At 36.4% G+C, this 23,036-nt stretch overlaps 1 protein-coding gene across 3 annotated transcripts in view; it reads left to right on the top strand.

Moving 5' to 3' along the window:
- The first annotated feature begins 7,997 nt into the window (after window positions 1-7,997).
- LOC116173806 (cytochrome b ascorbate-dependent protein 3-like) overlaps window positions 7,998-23,036 on the top strand; it is a 96,839-nt gene continuing 81,800 nt past the window's right edge. For 2 of the 3 annotated variants that reach the window (XM_031491512.1, XM_031491511.1), the window contains exon 1: window positions 7,998-8,175. The gene's annotated coding sequence lies outside the window, so the exon portion shown is untranslated. The remainder of the gene's footprint in view (window positions 8,176-23,036) is intronic. The other variant, XM_031491513.1, reaches the window with a different exon arrangement.

Genomic DNA, 23,036 nt, shown 5'->3' on the forward strand with positions numbered 1-23,036 from the left:
TATATACGTTGATCAATTATATAATTATGTATTGAAAAACATGTTTTCTGCATTTGCGATTTTGATATCCAGCCTCTCAAAATCGTCAATGCATTACATTGCGATGTATGGATTCGCACAACAGAATGATAATAAATTTTTTGAGCGCAGACTGAACTTGTTGGAGGACATATTTTTGGAGTTTGAATTATGATGAAGTATATGTATAAAAATATATTGAGGTTTATTAATTAAATTCCATTGGATGCATTAGTAATTTTATCCCATTTTGTTTTAGAATAATTGGAACAAAAGGTATAATATAAGAAGTATCTACGTTAATTAATACTATCTATGAGCTAAATATATTTTGTCAAATTAACTTAAATGTATAAGGAGATGTTATTCAATTAAATTATCCATAAAGAATCATGTACTGAATTTAAAGCAAATTATTAGAATAGTATAATGTATTTACGTATACGTATGAGCATTCATTTTGTTTCTTTTCTTTCTCCTTTTACCCTCTTTATTGTTTGCCATTGTCTAATTAACAGCTCATTAAGCGTTACCGCAGTTAATATCCGATTTAGGCAATTACCACCGTTCTTATCCCAATTTACAGTTTAAACTAACGTAGAGATTAGTTTCATCCAAATATAGAGGTTCCAATTAATACTGATTACCCTTATTTTACCAACGTAGGAATATGCATATGTTTGTTCTTTTCTGACACAAGCTCTCAATTATTTCATCTTCAAACGGCTCTGCAAATCCATTTAAATCGAGTTTTCTCTGGAACTACTGATCGAATTTGAAAAATAAAAACAGTTCTGAAAACCTAATGAACATTCCTTTCGACCTATCTAACATTTAAAATTTTTGTGGTGCAATTCACCCCCTTCTCAGGTTTAAAGTTATGTAGCAGTATTACTTAATTTAGGTGTCCCCCTCAACACTAAAATTGACGTGTTCGAGCGTTTCTGGCAAAACTGTCGTTAAATGGGCAAAATTGGCATTGACTGTTTTCAGTGGGCCACCCTGTATTTACTTAATTTACCCATAAATTCGCTACAGGGAGCGAGTTTTGCTTAAATTCGGCACCGGATCGACGTGATTTTGCGGCCAGGCTAGAGTCAGTTTTTGGTGTCCCCCGTTAATTATTCCTCCATCCCACTACTTCTATGAAAATCAAGAATTACTACATTAGAACTACATGGCTATTAAGAGCCGATTGATTCCGTTCATCCCAATTCAATCTTATGAAACTGGTCTAATTAGAATCTTTATTTAAAAGCAACTGCAATTTTCTCTTAATATAGCGCCTCGGTCTATTTATCCGCTTATTTAAATCAAATTTGTATACAGAAATTGTGAGTTGTATTTGTACTTTTAATTTAAAAATTGTAAATGTTTGTTAGTAAAACCTTTTAATTTGTCGGAGGAGAGAGGGAAACTTAAAAATAGACTTTGCCCTCCCGCAGTTCAAAACTCTTACTTTGCCGTAAAAATTAAGTTGCACTGGTGATTTGTCATTTTTGATGTCAATACTTACATTTTGAGCAGAACCTGTTACTAATGAACTTAAACATGCTTTGGGGCGTAAAGGATTACAAACTCAAATATCAGTAATGGCACTTCCAGAGGCGGATTTAGAGGGGGCACTAAGGGCACGGGCCCAGGGCGGCAAATTTTGGGGGGGGCGGAAAATTGTTTTGATTAATCCAATAAATTGTTGAATAATCAAATAAAAATACTTATTACTTATAAGCATTTGTTCTGTAGTCGAATAGTCCACGAACCAATAAACTCCCTTAGATTGCGATTTTATTTTTTAGCCATAGGATTTATGAAGTTGTGGGCTATTTTTGTGGTAAGAATGATCTAGGGGCGGCAAGTTTCCCAAAGCCCCTGGGCGGCAAAAGTATAAATCCGCCACTGGGCACTTCTTCCGTGTATACTAACCATTAGGTACTTATGTTTTCGTCGAAAACCGCTATCCCAAATTTCAAATTATCCAATGAAGATTCTTCTTTTTCGCCAAAATTTTGGCTGAAAAAAGTTCTTGCGCCTCCCTAACAAAAAGGCAATTGTAATTTTGTAAAGGGGTGTCGGTTTTGTAGGAAGGTGTGCAGCAGAAACTACTATTTTGATTTAAATTGAAGCATATTTTCTTAGTGCTCTTACTCCTTGTTGTCCTGAAAATTTGTTTCCACTATGCGATCAAGAATGAGTTGTTGTCGAGTCGCCTTTGGAAGTTTTGTTTACACGGGAAATCGTACTTAACTTGAACTTCCAAAGGCGACTCGACAGCAACTCATTTTTGATCGCCCGTTACGAGGTCTGGGGGCTGAGATCACAAAATTTCGAACGGACAGACTAACGGATAGGATTGACGCAGTATTCTTCTTCAAAAGTACGTGAAAAAATCCACCGGTTTGTACAATTTCTGCAGAGAATATTAAAGTGTGCCAATTTTTACGACCGTGATCATAAAATTAATTTGTATCTATAGTTCAATTATCTAATACCTATTTAACAAATGTACTCAATTTACTAATTGTTTTTCGATAAATAAACATGTCTTCTTCTATTCATTTTCATGTGAGTACCGCAAATTGGAGAGATTCATTCTGCAAGTGGATCACGGAGGGACACAGATTGTCAGTGGAAACTAATAAGTACTTGGCAAAACCCGAAAGCCATGTAAAATAAGGTCATATTTTTGGCTTCGTCGGTTTTTTGAAAGAGATTAAAAATAGTTATTGTGGAATAATGGCAGACCTTTCACGCTATCATCAATTTCCGTTCACTGTTGGTTCAGGCTGGACGGTGTTGGGCCGTCAGACACTATCGGAACTCGGAAGGAGAATTATATTAAAAAAAAACTCCAGTTTTGTGCATCCGAAGATAAAAGAAAAGTGCAATTTATACACATGAATGGGACATGGGAAATATTTAATTATTTAGTTTATTGTAATCGGATTTCGTTTTCTGTTAATTTCCCCATGTAAGAACGGGTAGTACAATTTTCTACTGCAGGGACGTTACATACCATAAGCGACGCTGAAATTCACTTTTGAGCAAGTTGGCAATTGAAGAAATTGACTTTTACCACCCAAACCATTGAATAACGAAATCAGAACCAAAATATCTTTCCTCTACTCTGGGTTGCGATATTTCATTCTATGCAACATTAAAAAAAACCGGCTTATTTCTTTTGGAGCACGTGTTTCACCGCATAATAATAGCAATGGGATGAAGAAAATTTCCAGTACTTTCTTAATCAAACATAAAAATTGGACACAAAGACCTTATTTTTATTACTTCTCCTTTCATCATGCGCTCCTGATACTAAAGCGTGCGAAAATTATAATTTGTATTGAAAAAGTGGAAGTAAAGTTGGATGAAACCTACAGAAATCAGTAACTGCATTTCGTATTTTCCTGATATCGAAGACAGTTCTAGAAAGAAAACTGTAAGTATCAGGAGAACAAAAGTGGAAGGAATAGGTCCTAAACTTAAAACATCAGCAAAAAATGTTTGTGTCAATCATGTAGAGGTGAAAGGAGATCTAAATTACGGAAAACCGCAATTGAACTTCATACACCGAAAACATTTTCTAAAGGAAGACACATTTGTGCATCCTGATAAGATAACTAAAGCATGTCCCCAGAAATTATTCTTATTAAAGGTGAAAGTAAACGTGGACGAAACTTACACAAATCCCTATCTATCACACTCTCCTGTTACTGCAGATATTTCCAAAAAGAAATCTTAAGTCCTAATCTTAAATATTAGGAAAACAGAAATGGAAAATGGTACATCACCGCTATAAAGACCCTGAGAATCAGTTGAATACAACAACAGAATTTCTGAATTGTGTGTCTGTATACAAAGTATACAAAACATTGGAATGGCTCGGTAAAGTGCTTTCAATTTGGGCCACGGCAATTAAAAAGACATTGGTCAGTTTGCAGTTTCAATTTGCACCTGATTTATCAATAGATCCTCTAGAAAATGAAAGTGTACGAGTCAAAATAACATATTTCTAACATAATTTGTTAAAGAATACCACATCTGCTGGCGTTAATAGTCCGTATAGCTTGAAAAAGGTTGTTTTGGAGACTGCAGAAATTCCTTGGGTTGGTGAGTGACGCAATTTTGTTGCAGGGGCAACTAAAAATTTAGCACACGTTATTTTTAAATGTACTGTAATGTAACTGCCGTTGTAGCAGTTAAAGAATTCTATAAAGCCGGAAATCTCTTTGACAATGTTTTCTTTGTGGTGGCCCTTTTTAGTGGAGTATCTCCACTAAAAAGGGCCACCACAAAGAAAACATTGTCAAAGAGATTTCCGGCTTTATAGAATTCTTTAACTGCTACAACGGCAGTTACAGTACATTTAAAAATAAAGAATTTTACCAAAAAAATAGAACTACATGAACACGCACTTCGAGGGAAAGTAAAAAAAAGTGAAGGCATTGACTAGGGAGTGGCAGGATAACATCAACACCTGATGTCTTCACGTAAAAACAGCATAAATTCTACATACAGTGCTAGACAGAAAACAATATCAAACCGAAGTTACAAACGCCATTGGGACAGCCTTCTAAAAGAAGATTTATCGTCTGTTCGAGACGACACTTCGACAGTTGGAAGTAGTGTATGTATACTTTGTTTCACCCAAAATCGTCACAAAAGCTTCATTTTCATGCCTACTTCATATCAGAAAATTTTAGTTTCTATGACAGAGGCAGATCAAACTACTTTTACCGGCACATTGGTAATATCTATAATGACTTCTGTCACCACTGACAGATTGACATTAATCAAAAGTTCTATTTGAAAATACCAATTTTTTAAAATTTAAAATACGATTTCGGGTAAAATTTAATCAAAAACTCGTCAGTAAAATAACATTACTTGACTCGGAAATTAAAGTAGGGGCCTCGTACTTCAATATTTCCTCGCCAGTAATGTGCCATTTTCCTTACTTCTTTCTCATACTGTTCGGTAAGTTAATTTCCTTTAGATCATTGTTGGCCCTATCCAGGATGACTCAGAAACACGATTTTGGAGGTAAGTTAAGGTCCTTAAAGGAGCAAAAACCTTTAAATTCACACAGTAAACCTTGCCGTCGCACGCCTTTCATGAATTTCTTGGGATTAATTCGTATACAGGGTTAGAGAAAATTACCAGAACGGTCGATTATTTCAAAATATACAGGGGCTATAAAAAATAGTCTTATATAAAAATTGTAGGGTTATTAAACATCTACATATCTGAGATAAATTGAAATATCCAAAGTCGCCCACAAAGTTGTGGAGAATCTCGGATTTTATTTTATTTTTACATATTACACCCTGCATATTATTACTTATTTTGATTGTCGACTCAATTTTAAATATTTTGTTTATTAACCATATGTTATAAGTGTTATAACTAAATTCATTAGTTTCTCAGATATCATGACATTTTTATCAGTTACAAAACACAAAATAAATTTCAAAAAACAATTTTAATAAGGTAACTTTAAACAAAGACGTATAACAAATCATGGCAAAACGGTTTTATTTATTTAACGGAAGGATTTTTGTAGGAGCTAACGCAGAAGTAATAGAATTAGGCTAATTTTTTGCACGTTCGGGACAAGATCTGATATTGTTGATTCACTTTGGAATAACGGGATTACTTTGCCTTGCTTACTGAATTTTACGCGACCGCAAACTTACGTGCCTATGAACAGTTTACCACAGCGTTTTGAACCAGGCAGCAAACTCCTGACCTATTAAGCTTCTTTCATCAGATCCTAACGATTTGGAAGCTCTCAATCCTGGTCATTTTCCAATCGGGAGAAGGTTAACAGCTATACATTATCTTGTCGTTACCAAAATAGTGGAAAACCGTCTATCCACGTTCAAGCTTCACACCAACACTTTTGCACGCGCTGTGTCCGATTTGCAAATACGCTTAAAATGGAATCATTTCGATGAATCACTTAATGTCGGCGATTTGGTCCTGATAAGATGATGAAAAATTTGTATAGAATTTTGTTGAAGGTGCAGGATCACCAGTGTCATCCGCTTCACGGAATACCACAGAATCCTGAATTTTAGTGGAAATTGTTGCTATTTGTGGTGGAAACCAATCATCTCAAACCTCTAACATCAAAAACTTTATCCGGGTCGCGCAAAGGATTCGAATAAGCGCCCAATTAATTGATTGAATATGACAAAAAGTTTTGATAGCTTTAAGCTTTAACTTTTAATAAAAAGAGAACCTTAACAAAAGGTCTCACTGCACTATAACTTTTCTCATTTGACAAAACTTCTTCCGTAATCGAACAACACGCGTTACACCCTTTGGTTAACTTGCTTGTGCAACAAATCTTTATATATAAAATTCTACTGTACGTGTGTTTGTGACTGAACTCCTCCTAAACGATTGGATAGATTTTGATGACATTGGGCCAGATCACACTCATATATCCCTCAATCTTGAGCGTACGAAGTAACTTTACTTCTAACACTGTATCTAAATTGAATAATTGAAAAAAGCGATACAATTACAACAAAAAATTACGCATCCAACAAATTTCTAAGAGGGAAAACAAACAAACTCTGTGCTTCACAACAGTAAATATTGCAATAACCAAATAAGTGTTTCGAACCAGCGCAGCGATCGTTTATTAGATGCATCTACGATGTCATCAACAAGAACCACCCTCCAATTCCGTTTCAATGAATATTTCCGAGATTTTAATTATTTTAAAAAAGAAATATAAAGCGAAAGTTCGCCTACCTTTTTTCTCGTATTATCTTCTAGACTACAGGGCGACCTGGGATGTTCTAAAGTTACCGATTACAATGCCTTTTTACACAGTGTAGCGGTTTACGTTTTTTTGCTATGCTTTCGGAGCAATCCTGCGCACATTTGATAGAAGACGAACTTCTTTCAGCGTGTAAATTGAAAGTGTTAATAATATTCTATCTCTGTACTAAAATTAAACCGATCCATAAAGAGTGATATTATTTTCTAATAATTAAAAAAAAACTAAATGAATTCTAGGAAAAGATGTTCATTATGGAAAACCACAATTGCATACTCTTTTGAAACGGGAAGCGGAAAATACCTGTAGAACAGGATTAAAATGGAATTCTTATTTCCCAAACTTATTTTTCATTTACTGTCGATCCAAGACGCCATACAAGATTTAAGGAAGTATTGTATTTAGTTACAAATGAGTAAATTAAAATGATTTTTGCATCTTTTTTGAGGTATTCAGGACCTCGTAACTACATCAGTATTTAATCGGGTACTGAACGCCAGTATTTGCTGTCATTCAGCAGGTCAATCAAACAGTTCACCCCCACACATAAACAATTTTTTATCTTAATCCTGACAAATGAGAGCAAAAACAATGCGATTTTATCACAAGGGCACATATTGCAAATGAAGCCTACCCTCGTTTAAACAACAGTAAAATGTACAGAATATCTTATCACTTTGACGCAGCGCCCCCTAATTGAGCTTGAGTAATGTTGATACGTCGGGCAAATGAAGTGAAAGTAATAAAAGTAAAGCTCCATTATGAAAGATTAGCACTTGGATTTCTGTTCCTCTGTACGAGTTTTTGGGAAACTACGCAATTACCTCCCGTAATTAATTGCCATAAAGTGCGCTAAAAGGAATTTTATCGTAGCCCGCTTTGTTCCCCCGACTGTTGACACACTTAATTAACTTTTTTTTGGCGGCCTCTTTTTACTTTCGGCGAGAGGTGGAAATTAAACGCTGTAACTAGGAGTAACGTCTGGAGCATCCTATTATGTAAACAACAATAGATAATGTCCTTATGAGCGTATCATAGAAGCATTACACACAAAAGGGACGATGACTTAATGGCGTTGTTACCATAGAAACGAAACCGCTCTGCCGCTGTTTAACTGCGAATGCGTCGTGGATGCTGAAGAACAACGCGTCGCGATGTGTTTCAACGTTTCAGCACCGTCACTTCCTATCGCTGCGCTCGCTGTTATCGCGTATATCCTTTAAGTTCTTGGCGGGATTAACCGGAACTGTTTGTTTTTTATTGCGCACCCCTTTTTTGCACCTTAGAAAAAGTACCCTTTGTGCACCTTTGAGGTGGTGGTGATTGTGACTAGTTCGGTTTATCCGAGAGGAAAAAGCACTTTGGTAAGATTATTTCTCAGACCTAGCGCGCACAAGGAAGTGTTGATTTAAAACGGAAGTCAACAAATTGCTTTTATTTCGTATGTGCTCGCTTTTTGATTTACTTTTTGTTCTAGCCTACATTAAACTTACTGTCTGAACTTCCATCTGCGACAAACTCGCTTTATTTATCATTAAAACATCTGCAATACACATATTTAGACCATTTCGTTTATAAACGAACCCAAAGAGTTTTTTTTAGAAACACTGTTGGATAACAGTGAAAAATGACCATGTGCCGCCTCAATTGAATTAGCGTTAGCGTAATAATTACACCACCTGCTAACTCGTGGGATTTTGTACCTAATTTACTGTACGTAGGTAATAAAAAATAAGTTAAATTTACGGTCACTTACGACCAGGGTTTTAAATCGTTTAAAACCAAAGCACGTAGGTCTCTCGTAAAAACTGAACCTGGTTAGTCTCTTTCTCCCTTTGCCCTTTTCCATATCGAGCACGACGAACCTAAACAAAGCCGGCGTGGAAAAACGCGCCCGTTGTTCTTTCACCATTAGCATCTTCCCATCATTAATTCAAGCTAAACTTATGCGTTTTACGCGAAAACTTAGATCCTCGAAGAGATTTAGGCAATTGCGTTTCTCTGCGTGAATCTAAACGCAACACACACACCCCGGGAAAGTGCCACACCCTTTAGTGAGGATCTTTCCTGGGACGAGATCGGAGTTAATTCGAGAGTTACTAGGGCAGCGGGATACGGATTCGGGATTCTCTGTAATGGGGAGATGTTTAAACTTCCATAGTTTTATCGTGCAAGGAAGTTTTGTATCATTAAGCACGAGTGGAGATAATTCTTGCAATAAAAAGACGCAGATAAAAGTCTTTATACAAATAATTTTGTTTATTTTGTAGCCTGCACTGTAAAACAAATTTAAGATGTTTTGTACTTTTCTGTCGAACTTGCCCGCTTTGATCTCGCTTTCAGAAGGATCTAGGGCGGTTTTTGAATATTATACAGAGCGCCCTGTTCGTAATTGAATTTAACCTTTGGCTCGCCTTAGCGTATCTTTGATCCGAGGTTTCAGAACCGTTCGGTCATTTAACCATTTCCTTACATTATGTAGATGAGAATTGCTGAAAGGAAACATTTTTATTTCATTTCTATACCTAATACTTTTAAGTTACTTAACTTCGTTGCTGGCCAAATTGAGTTTCCGAGGGAAACTAAAAGGTAGTTTGGCGACGTTCATAACTACATTTCGTAAAAGAAAGGTTGCACTCCATTTGGCTTAACTAAATTTGGGCACACTTCACCTTCCCTAAGAAGTGCTTTGCTTTCACGTTAGTACTTTTTTGGTTCCAATCTCTTATTGTATCCTCATCAAGGCAGAATTGAACTACGATATAATGCCACAGAAGATTGTTACTGTACATATAAGTGTTTGTATTAAATCCAGGACCATCGGCCATCGAAATTCAGACCATTACTCGAACATTCTACATAATATTTTAACAGTAAAATACAGCCTCGAGAGTTACAACTTTCCACCGTAAGATAAATGCTGATAACGCGAGTGATAACGGCATTGTGTATACAGGGTGAAAATTTTTTCTGCAACGCTGAGCGTTTTATGATATCCAAAATTATAAGAAGTTGGCTTAGTCCGGGGAATAGAGACTGAAAATGGACCATTTCCTGCAAAACGAGAAGTAGTTACAACTTTTTTTGCATGTCATGTAGGAATACCTGGTGGTTAAGAATCCAAGTTTTCGACCTACCACCCCTTGTGCTTCCTCCGTACCACCCCTAAAACCAAAGAAATTTGGTTGGTTTTTTAGTTTTTCAATCATATCTTTTTATAGGTTCACTTTACAGAAAAATATTGTTATTAGAAATTGTAGAACAGCAAATTTTACATAGATTTGTCATATACTTTTTTTCGTAAATTATTTATTTCAAAAGATACAGAGTTTCAAAGTTTATTTTGAAGATTCCGAAATTTCTATGTAGGTACATATTTTAACGAAATTGTATGTTATCTTTATAATCATAAGATTTATATGAGAAAATAACTCGATTATGACCATTTCGGTACCCTTTACCCCTATCAAAGGGGATGATAGCGCTTCAATCCCTTGGTCGTAGTAGGTATTTGAATCACTGTGTGATTATGGCGCTTTCGAATACAATTATCAAGTAAGAAAAGTGGTCTTACTTCATTTTAATCCCTTCCATTTCTTACAAAAAGGGATGATTACTTCAATCCCCTATAGTAGTGATTGTTCAACTATCTAAGATTATATCGCTTTCGAACACAATATACAAATCATTATTTTATATGAACATGAATAGTAAACATTTTTTATTTGCAATGTGTATTCAGAAATGTCATTATCTAAGTGTAATCGAGCAATCAACAACCGAGGATTGAACCACTCATTTTAGTTGGGGGTGGAAAGGGTTAAAAACCGGAACGAGAATATGAGAAAATATAAGTAATAAGCGTTGTACTTACTCTCTAACTAGCTTATCAATCGCCACAAGGGGTTAAATATTCATTCCCTCCGGGGGGAGAGGGGGGGAGAAAGAAGCTGAACTGAAGTGAAACAATGTTTTTTTATTTATTATTAGAAAGCGCTACAATCTCACAGTGATTCAAATATCCCCACTAGCAAGGGTTGAAAGTTGAATTATTATGCATCCCCTTCTGTAAGAGTGCAGGGTAGGGAGATTTATATCACGATAAATTCAAGATATTTTCTCATAAAACTCTTAATTATAGAGATAAAGATTAAATTTTGGTTAAAACATATACATAGAAATTTCGTAATTCTTAAAAATATGAGCAACTTTGAAGCTCTATATCTTTTTTAATAAATATTTCACAAAAAAAGTAATGTATTGTGTAGAATTTTATGGTCTACAATTTCTGATAACAATATTTTTTGTAAAGTGAATCTATAAAAAGATATAATTGAAAAACTAAGAAACCGTCCAAATTTCAAGTGTTTTGGGGGTGGTACGGGGGAAGCACAAGGGGTGGAAGGTCGAAAACTTAGATTCTTAACCACCAGATCACTGTCTATGACATGCAAAAGAAATTGGAACTACTTCTCATTTTGCAAGTTAAAACCCTCTATTCCCTGGACTAGCTACCAATCTATATAATATGCACTTGTGGTCAGTGGCGTACTTCTGCCTGATCACGGGGAGGCATATTTTTTTAAAAGCAGGTACTAGTTTTTATGACATATTCTTAAATAGTACACTTTTTTGGATGTAACAGCATTAACAACTCATTATATTACATATCTAATCAAATTTAAGAGAAAAACTCAAATTAATAATATTGTGGCGATCCATGGGTGGATCTGAAACAGTAGTTTTTTAGTTTACATGGTGATAATTTGAATATGTCATTTAATCAAATATAAAAATATTATTAGTGTTATTTAATTCTATTCTAAACGCTGAATAGTGACCACACTACATTGGTGACCCTCGATAAACAACACACCGTCATTAAGAAACAAGGAAAATAACAGTTATTATCTACTGACAGGAACAGGCATACAGTTATATCTCCATAAACGTTATATAAATCAAACAGTAAAACGTTTGCATTTTTACGTTTAAAATGGCAAATAACAATGATGCATCCGAAACGAATACTCCAATCTTACCACCAAGTACATCGACTTCTGTTACGAGCACAGCTATCGAGAAAATTACAGTCAAACCACCCGTATTTTGGGAGGAAGATCCAGCCTTGTGGTTCAAAGTAGTAGAAGCCCAGTTCGAGCTATCGCGCATAACTGCAGATACCACAAAATATTTTACAATCGTAGCTGCATTAAGTCAAAAAGCACTAAAACTGGTAAGCGACATTATCACATCACCACCAGAAAACCATAAATTTGATACACTTCGAAATGCACTTATATCCCGCCTCACGGAATCGGAAGATACGAAGCTACAAAAACTGTTACGCGATCTTGACTTGGGCGATCGTAAACCAACTCAGTTACTCAGAGAAATGAAGACGCTATCCGGTACCAGTATCTCCAATGAGTTACTAAAGAAACTGTGGCTACAGAGGCTTCCCCAACAAGTACAAGTAGTTTTAGCAATTAGCTCTGAATCGTTAGACAATTTGGCCATCATGGCCGATAAAATTGTTGAAACATATTCTAACTCGGTAGTAACAGAAGTCGCCACACGTGAAGTGCAATCAAATTCATCACGCATGAATACCTATCATGAAACCGATTTAGATAAGAAATTAGAAGAATTCAAACGCGATATTTTTCGTGAGCTGAACAAACTTCGTGGACACAAGAACCCCATTCCGCGAAACCGATCGAAAAGCAGAACAAGGGAACGATCTAATGCTACTCCGCCACCGGAGGGATTGTGTTATTACCACCGCCGTTTTGCAGAAAGGGCAAAGAAATGCACAAAACCATGTGCATTTGAAACAACTGCGGAAAACTAACAGGTCCGTCCCAAATAGCGGTATGCGACGGTCCCTTCACTCACCGCTTATTCATTTACGACCGGATAACGAGAAACCATTATTTAATTGACACCGGTGCTGATGTTTCCGTAATACCTGCCAACGTCAAAGAAAAAAATGAGTGCAACCGCGGCTCGCCATTATACGCAGCGAATCATTCAACAATCCACACATATGGCACACGTACTATACGTCTAGAACTAGGTCTACGTCGAAATTTCAACTGGAAATTTATTATCGCGGATGTGAAGAAACCCATAATTGGTGCAGATTTTATACATTATTATGGATTAATAGTAGATGTAAAACGGCGACGCATCATCGATCCGTTAAGTTCAATTCATTCACTCGCACAAATATCTAAAATCAATACACCATTGTCTCTCACTCCTATCTCAGATAACATAGGCAACCACAGCATCGTAACATTACTACGTAAGTTCAAAGATATAACAGTGGAGAAAATATTTTCGCCCGACACTGTGAAGCATAACGTTACACATGTTATTGAAACTAAAGGTGCACCAGTAACATCAAAAACAAGAAGACTTTCTACGGAAAAACTGAAAATCGCTAAGGATCAATTCGAGTTCATGATGTCCCAAGGAATTTGCCGGCCATCGGATAGCGAATGGGCCAGTCCACTTCAATTAGTTAAGAAAACTAACGGCCAGTGGAGACCCTGTGGAGATTACCGTGGTCTAAATGCGGTCACAGTCCCCGATAGGTACCCCATACCACTCCTAAGTGATTTTACACACAATCTGAATGGATGCAAGATCTTCTCCACACTGGATTTAGTGAGAGCGTATCATCAAATACCAGTTGAACCAAGCGATGTCCCCAAAACCGCCATATCAACACCGTTCGGGTTGTTTGAATTTACTCGCATGACATTCGGTTTGCGAAATGCAGCACAAACATTTCAACGGTTTATACACTCGGTTTTACGCGGATTAGATTTTTGTTTTTCTTACATTGACGACATTTTAATCGCTTCTACAAACGAAGTAGAACATCTGAAACACATCGAACAAGTTTTCCAACGTCTTCAACAGTATGGCCTTGTCATCAACACAGGAAAGTGCGTATTTGGGCAACCCGAAGTTACATTTCTCGGACATTCTGTTAATGAGAATGGAATTGGACCGGCACAGGGACGTGTACAAGCCATCGTAGATTATAAACCACCACGAACCGTTAAGGACCTAAGAAGATTCCTAGGTATGCTGAACTTTTATAGAAAGTTTTTACCGCAAGCTGCTCGAAACCAAGCACCACTCACTGATCTTTTGAAAGGTTCTACAAAAAATGACAAAACTAAGATAGAATGGTCCACCAGCTGTCGCACAGCATTCGAAGAGACCAAACGACAACTAGCAGAAGCAACAGTTTTGGCTCACCCAATACCCGAAGCTAAACTAGCAGTAATGGTAGACGCATCGGACATAGCGATTGGTGCAGTCGTCCAGCAGGCAGTACGAGGCCATTGGCAGCCCCTCAGTTTTTTTTCCGCAAAACTTACCGACACGCAACGTCGATACAGCGCATACGACAGGGAATTATTGGCAGCGTATTCAAGCATTAAACACTTTCGACCCATAATAGAAGGCCGTCCGTTCACATTATTTACGGATCACAAGCCGCTCACATATGCCTACCGACAAAAACCGGAGAAGGCATCCCCAAGACAACAGAGACACCTCGATTTAGTGTTCCAATTCACCACAGATATCCAACATATTTCGGGTAAAGATAACGTGGTAGCGGACACACTTTCGCGAGTGGAACAATTATCAATTCCTAGTACCATTAATTATGAGGAGCTCGCAGATGCACAAACGACGGATGAACAGCTCACAAAACTTTTACAAGGAAGTACAACGTTGCAACTCAAACGGATCTCGATACTTGGAACAAATAAAACAATTTACTGTGACGTTTCAACAGGACACCAACGCCCGTACGTACCGAAGAAGTTCCAAAGAACAGTTTTTGAAAGCGTCCACAAATTAGCTCACCCAGGTATAAGATCCGGCATAAAGACCATAACAAAAAATTTTGTATGGCATAATATGAAACGCGACATCCATCACTGGACAAAAACGTGCCCCAACTGCCAAATTGCAAAAATAACACGCCACGTAAAATCACAAGTTGGAAAATTTCCAGAAAATATCAGGAGATTTGAACACATCCATCTAGACATAATAGGCCCACTACCAACGTCTGAAGAAAATATCAGGAGATTTGAACACATCCATCTAGACATAATAGGCCCACTACCAACGTCTGAAGATAAGCGATACTGCGTAACGTTAATTGACCGATATACGCGATGGGTCGAGGCAGTACCCGTTGCAGACATCCGAGCAGAAACAGTAGCTCGTGCCGTATTTGACAATTGGATAACGCGATTCGGGACACCAACTACCGTTGTCACCGACCAAGGTCGCCAATTTGAATCGGCCTTATTTTCTGAACTCGGTAAATTAATAGGATTTAAACGACAACGCACAACTGCATACAACCCGCAAGCCAACGGTCTCATCGAGAGATGGCATAGGACTTTGAAGACCGCAATCACATGTCACAACCAGCAGAATTGGACACGGATACTTCCGATTGTCTTGTTAGGATTACGCACGGCATTCCGCGAGGACTTCAATTCAACGTCGGCAGAACTGGTATATGGAACAACTATAAATTTACCAAGTTGCTTCGTAACCTGCGACCAGAGCTCTCAATCAATACAATCAGAGTTTGTGGTACAATTACGCAAACATTTCAATGAAATGCAACCCATTCCTGCGACTAACCACGCCAGACAATCCAACATCTTTGTGTTTCGAGAGTTGTCTAGCTGCTCACACGTACTGGTAAGGAAAGACTACGTACGATCTCCATTACAAGCACCATACGAAGGCCCCTATGAAGTGCGAGATCGAAATGATAAACATTTCACTATAGAAGTTAAAGGAAAACTCAGACATGTTTCCATCAACCGACTAAAACCATACTTTTGCGAGAGTAATGATTACACTCAAACTTCCTCACATTCTGGCCCGACACCGCATAGTTTCATCGAAATGCCAGATAAACCTAAGGTGAGATTCGCAGATACCCAATGATCACAAAAGCGGAAAGAATTGTCAAACCAACGAACAAATCGCTGACGTGACGTTAAATCGTGCATTAGCATGCACTGGCGGGGGAGTACTGTGGCGATCCATGGGTGGATCTGAAACAGTAGTTTTTTAGTTTACATGGTGATAATTTGAATATGTCATTTAATCAAATATAAAAATATTATTAGTGTTATTTAATTCTATTCTAAACGCTGAATAGTGACCACACTACAATATAATTAAACAATTATTATGTTAATGTCAAAGCAATTTATTATAGCAAAAATCATTAAAATTTTGTAAGTAAATCTACATGCTTAAAAATCTTTTACAGTGGCGTGCATCGAAAGAACAGGGTCACTTTTTTAATGGAAAGTACTATTTTTCGTGAGGTATTATTGAAGAATAATGTTTTAATATGACAACAACAAAAACATTATAAATAATAATATTAATGAACACAACTATTTTCCTTAATTTATATACAGTCAAAAGCAGAGCAGATTTTAATAGCGTTACTTCACTTGAAGCGTTACTTAATTTCAACGACGAAAATAAAGTCTCAAGTAAATTAATTTAAAATTCATTAAACGAGATCATAGTATACCTAAGGGGTTGTTTTTATATTCTGATGGTGCATTGTCGTGGAGCAACAAAACATCTTGCGTCGTTTTCCGAGTTCATTATGTTGTAACCCCCACTAATAAGATTAGCAAATCTATTACTACCGTTACTTTGTATCTACTAATGTTGGACCACTACCTTTTAATCGTTAGAACTAAATCTACATTGGGGTTGCAACTTAATGACACAACCCAAGTATTCAGATTCTTAAAAATTTGGGTGCAGTCATTTTGTACCACTACTAGCACCAAATCTACACTAGGGTTGCAACATAAGGCTGCAACCCCAAGTATTCAGATTAAAATTTTTTGTGCAATAATTTTATACTCATTTTGTTGTACCGCAAGCAAAAAAATGTGTACCAGTACCTTTTAACCGCCACTATCAGATCAATTTTGGAGGTGCAACTGAACGGTACAACCCCGATAAAACTCCTAAACTGGAACGGAAATGGTGTCAAAGCGCAGCTAAACTTATTTAAGTCCTTCCTTACAAGGCATTCTATCTGGGAAACGCACTTATGTCACTCCAAAAAACTAAAAATAGCTGATACCAGATCTACCAAAGAGATGGTAAACAGATCACAAAAAAATGACAACTCATAGTAACCTAAATATATACTTGAGTTAATCAAGCAAAAGAGGGCAGTGAGAAGAGAATGGCCGAGAAGCAGAAGTCGACCAACTAAAATAATTTTTTCTACTCTATACCTTACTTGATATATTAAACATTTGATAGGTACCTACCTGTACTTTCCCTACCTGCACATAATAAAAATCTCAAATATTGGACCGCTTGTGAAGTCATCGTGGCATCACCTCTTTATAGCCCATCAGAGTCATAGAAAAAAATAGTGTATGAAACTCGCTTTTAATGGCTATTAAGACACTCATATTCATTACGAAACTCGCCAAGACTCGTTTCGTAATTCTCATACTCGTATCTTAATAGCCATCATTAAACGCTCATTGCATAATATACTATATCGCACCGCATCAAAACACCCGCTCAAAGCGTATCGAATCTACTCCTATTAAAAACATAAAGTCTCGAACCCAGGACTATGGAGGATACTACGTCATCTGAAGCAACTTTTCTTCTGGTTCTGTAACAAGCCACTAGATTGTCGGTCTATTATACTTTTCAATCAAATTCATTTTATTTCCAATAACAATGTCGGTGAACTTCAAGTGGCATTTCCATGGCAATCATGGAATTTTGAATAAGCCGCCCAGCGCTCACTGAAAGAGTAATATATTCGACTAGACAGTAGATATGATTTTATTTTATAGTTTTGGTTCCTTATGCGTGTCATGTTACATTTCCTTACTAGTAAATATTTAGAATGTGCTGAGAGTATTATAAAAATTCGACGATTTGTCTGTTCTTTGTGACATAAATGAAGTAGTAGCATTTCCAATAGCGAGAATAGCACTATATGTATACTACGCATTTGAATGCCTTGAAGACCCTGAAGGGATAAAGGTAAAACATGTCTTTGTCATACTGATTGAATATTTCTTAATTATCGTTGCCCCGTAGTGGTATCTACATCATTCAAACTATTTATACAGGATACGAAGAATCGCATGCGGAAGTTTTTGGCAGTCAGCTCGCAATCGAGCAAAACTACATGGGAAAAACGACATCATCAAACCCACGAAAGGTCATTAGTTGGATATTTTGCGATTGGTCGATGGTCTTCCGTCTTGCCCATAAGCAAAACGTTCAGTCGTTGAGTGAAGAAATTCCTTCACTAAACGGTTCAGTGTAATACTCCCATTACGCGTATACAATCGCATACCTTATTTATAACATCAAGAAAGAAAAAATATTTTGAATTTATTTGTTGTTAAACTATATCTGGGATCACAACGCTACTACTAGAGCATTATTTCGACCCCTCAGCACTACAGCGGAGCGGCCTACTGGCTTTATTGTTAGCAGGGGATGTTATGTCTCTACAACACCCTCTAATGCTCCGTAACAGAGAATACAGTTATTACTCGTAGGTAGGTAGGTACCTAATAGAAACGTGCGACTGCTGTTTTTAATAGCCGTCAACGGCAAAAATAGAGGTAATTTATGTCCGGCCTAAGATAAATTAAAATGCAAAGTTATGCACCAACAAAAGAAACAAGGAAGGCTCTGTGAAGATGGGTAAGAATATTTGGAAAGATTAACCTCGAGGACGATTTGTTGAGTTGTGACAACAGCAAATTAATAAAGTATCAATAATTCTTATCCGTATTTAATAATACAAAATACAACAAAATATTGGGGGGAGTAATATTATATTTTGATATCAAAAAATGTTATGTTAATTATACATTTATGCCCAACTAAAAATTTCCATAAAGAATTAAAATAAACCAATTATATAGCTATTCAATATAAGTTTAACGGTCTGTGCATAATAAAATAAACAACTAATTTATTTGGTAATTTCAAAAATGGAAAAAGTTAACCCCTCGGCGAGGAATCGAACCTCGGTCGCCCAAATGATACAATCATGCGGGTCGTACTTACCACTGTACTACCGAGGGTTAGTAATAATGTTTCTAGTAACTTAGTGATCAAAGTATAATTTCTAGCACTTAAATGTGTAAATGTATAATAGTAATAGTCCTATATCATATAATAACAAATACAGCTGCTTTCAACTACTATTGATAAATAATAACGCACTCAGCAAAATAGATACGCAATATGCAGGTGGGCTAGAGATCTTCATGACCGGCCAACTCCACTCGTACATAAATCGTGAGATGGCGAATTTGGTATGTTGTGTAAATAAATATACTAATTTGTATCTTTGTGCTCTATACAATTATAGAGTTTATTTTATTTAGTAAGTTTGGTCATTGATTAACATTTAATCAATGGTTTGGTATAATAATACTGATATTCTTATTCTAGATCATTTATTATTAATCGTATTATAATGCGGTTTTATAAATTTATTCCACCATTAATTACTCATTTGGTTATCAATATTGTTATATCAAGTGATTAAATTAAATTAATTTATTTTTCATTATTTATTATTTATAGACAAATTTATCGTACCTACCTACTAGTCAGACTTAATAAAATAACTAAAACTTTTGTTATACTTGTCAAGGACAATAAAAGTAAGCAAAGTGGATTTTTTTAAAAAAGAGTTAAGTCCCAAAATTTGTGCTTCTAATTTTTAAAAAATCTGGTTAATGTTTCACTTTCAATCTCACTTGTTGAATCTCGCTTAATCTTGAAGCACAATTTACTCTCCATGGCGACTTTCTTTCAGCTGGAAAATCACACATACAACCAAAGTCTGATCATTTAAGAATAAAATTCTTCTTTCATGGCTTGTTTCCTCTTCAAAGACTGAGGAAGAGGATCTTTCAATTAAGTATCTCGAACAGTTGTTGGTTTATGGGAAAATGTTTAGAAAACACAAATCCAAGAGGCGGATTAATGACTCTTGAAGATTTTCTAACCCAAGAAGGCGGTATAACGGTGTTCTGTTCACCCATGTGAAGTTGGCCCGGCCCACATGAAATAATTTGGCAAAAATGTGACAGTTAGTGCTAAGTACATTAGCGCTCTTTAGTGCTCGAAGCTTATCGTTACCGTGGCGGAGTCAACTTCACACTCAAATTTTACTTATCCAAATAATGAACACACACGGTGTTAGTGCTATGTTAATTAGTGCTGTTAAATGCCAGATAAACAGTATCTCAACTTCTGATCAAAGTACACTGGGTGTTCATGAATATGACGGTGAGTATACATTCTTTCAAACTTTGAAGGCGCCTGTCCCACTAAATGATTTGGCTTATTGATTTTTTCGCTCTTTAAATATTAAATTTAAAGGCCTAAAAATTTCGAAATGCCTCAAGATCATTTTTTGAAAAAAATTCGTAATATTCGTCTGATACTGAGGTAATTGTATACTAAAACCGTAATTAATACTCAATAAGAATCAATAATTCAACTTACGTTGATACCTACCGTTCCATGAAATTTTTTACATGGGGCCGCAATTATTAAAAATGGTAAACGAGGAATCTTGCCCAATGATCATGCAGTACACTAACGAGACATTAACAGTGGCATAATCGATTGCTATAACAAGGTGTTCAACTTTCTTTAAAAGCTGGTGGCAAAGATCAGCCAAATTTCTTGATTTCTCCAATGATACATACGATATTCCAATTGGTTTGTCCAACTTGAATACCTAAATTGCCAGTCCTTACTTCCTGTTACAATCACTTCATCGTTCCGATTAACAACTCTGCATCCTTCCTTGAGGAAGATAACCGTATGCCCATTGTCCATAGCTCACAATTTTTAGAATTGAAAGCAAATTCGTGTGAATTCAGGGAAATGGAGAACATCGTTGAAGTTTTCGTTCATAGCCAAATTGACATTTCCTACAAATTGTCCTTTCATTGCAAAGTTATTAGCTGCCATATAATTTCAAAATTGGAACGGAACGTTCCTGAACATTTTCGGAGAGGCCAGAGGATAGCCAGTGTTCTTCCCTACAAATGTTTTGTCTTGCGGCTTGCGGGAAATTGAATCTGTTATCAATCATTTATGATCACCGCCTATATTGAGTTCTACTGACTGATATTTTTTTATTTGTATTTCTTAATTTGAGGTAAAATCCTAAAAAATACAGCAAACAGAATACACGCATTGAACGTGGAAGTAGATAGCGCAGAAATGTGATAAACCTCACATACTAACTCATTGCAAATATTTTAGAGTTTCATCCGAAGACATATGCTAAGTACTTAAAAGCGTCAGTACTTTAGTAGAAGAGTGCATCCCTCAGGGATTTGATTAATGTGACGGAGGTTGGGCGTGAAACTTATCGTCCGTACTGCGTAAAGTTTCTTCACTATATAAAACGCGCACTTAAAATTTCTATTTATCAGCTGCCAGGAAAATTTAATGTAGAAATGGGGCGCTCTCAAATTTCCTTAGTCATTATCATTACTTTCCATCCAATTATGCTACAATTTAAATGAGCCCTCTTTCGTGCTCATGTAAATTACATCTTCCATCTGTATAAATTTGCTGTTGCTAGAGATGGAGTCTTTCATCTTAGTAAAACCGCAGGGTAATCTGTGGTAAAACTTTTATTATTGCAGCTCATCCATATTAGAGAAACGTTAAAAATTAAAAAGAAAGTAGAGAAAATAGCGTGTCAAGAGATATAAAAGTGCGGCGGTTGGGTTTTCAGTGCAAACGAAGTAGCTGCCACTGCTTTCATGAATGAGAAGCACTTTTGGGGCTTATTTAACATTTACTATGTAATCTGAAAGCATTTGTAGCGCGCTTGTTATAGAAATAAGCAATAAACAGAAAGAAAATGTGAATGTCCTACTAGTTTAATACCCGTAAAAGCATATTTGTTGATTAAAGTTTGCATTAGTAATACCACAGACAAGTATTATATGTTGTCGGTGGTAATACTATTTTTGCTACTGAGAGTACTAACCAGATTTACATGATCGACTTGTACAGAGTGTTAGTTGAAGGCAGCAATTTAACCAGCTTAATGGTGGGTTTATAAATACCTTTGTAACGGGAAACGGAATGTGAGGGTTTTGTTTAAAATATTGTAACGTTCCAGCAGCGATGTGGCCTTCTAACGTCTGGTAGTTTTATTGCTCAATGGCAGACATTTCCATTAAAATCCAAAATAAAATGACAATACAGTTCAATAAAATTTGAATTTGAACAAACATTAAAACTAAAAATTAAAACCCTAAAAGAAATCAAAGGTAAATCCTCTTCGTTGATGTCATAAAATGTACATACCCTTTAAATAAGAGGGCTAAATATAGATAAAACAACCATTGCCGGTGGAAAATTGTCGCATAAGAGATGACAGTCGAACTTAAAGAAAAGGTACACTTCAATTACGGAGAATGCAAATGGCAGTACATACGACAAACCAGAAAAAACGCATTATATCCTCTCTATTGGAGTTAAAAGAGAAACTGTTCAATAATTATTCCAGAATCCCCAATCAATGAATCCAATTAGCAGGGACTAATAAAATATAGATAACGGCAATTAAAATTCTATGCGTTCTAAACTGACGTCGCAGCTGTTCGTTTTAATCAAGTGTAACCTGATACGGTTATCGACAGAAGGAAAGTTCATTCCCGCTGACACTGTTCCCTTATTTTTTCATCTACTTCTCACGCTTTTTTTGCTGTTGTTATCGTATTGTTCTTTTCTTAGCTTGGGCAGTAGTTCTAGATGCTGCTTATGACACACTGGGCTTCACTTCACAGCGTTCTATTCACACATTTTTATGTTCATTTGTCTTTGTGTGACCCTTATTTGTTTCCGTATTTGTTGAGCCTCATCTCCTTCACCCAGACTGACTGCGCAGGCAGTGCAATCAATTTTCTTTTCGCATGCCTTGGCCCTCCTTCTTTCGATAGGAGTGTGAGATAAAGACTTAACATTGAGATGAGCCTTTCTTGCTTTACCTCGTCATTAAGTACTTCTATAATAAGAAAAAGCGCCAACTCTCCTTAAAAAGGAAACTGTCAGGCAACGTGTGTTGAACCGTGAGCGAAGTCAAGTC

The sequence above is a fragment of the Photinus pyralis genome, unplaced genomic scaffold, assembly GCF_008802855.1.
Source record: "Photinus pyralis isolate 1611_PpyrPB1 unplaced genomic scaffold, Ppyr1.3 Ppyr1.4_LG6, whole genome shotgun sequence".
Taxonomy (NCBI): Eukaryota; Metazoa; Arthropoda; class Insecta; order Coleoptera; family Lampyridae; genus Photinus; species Photinus pyralis.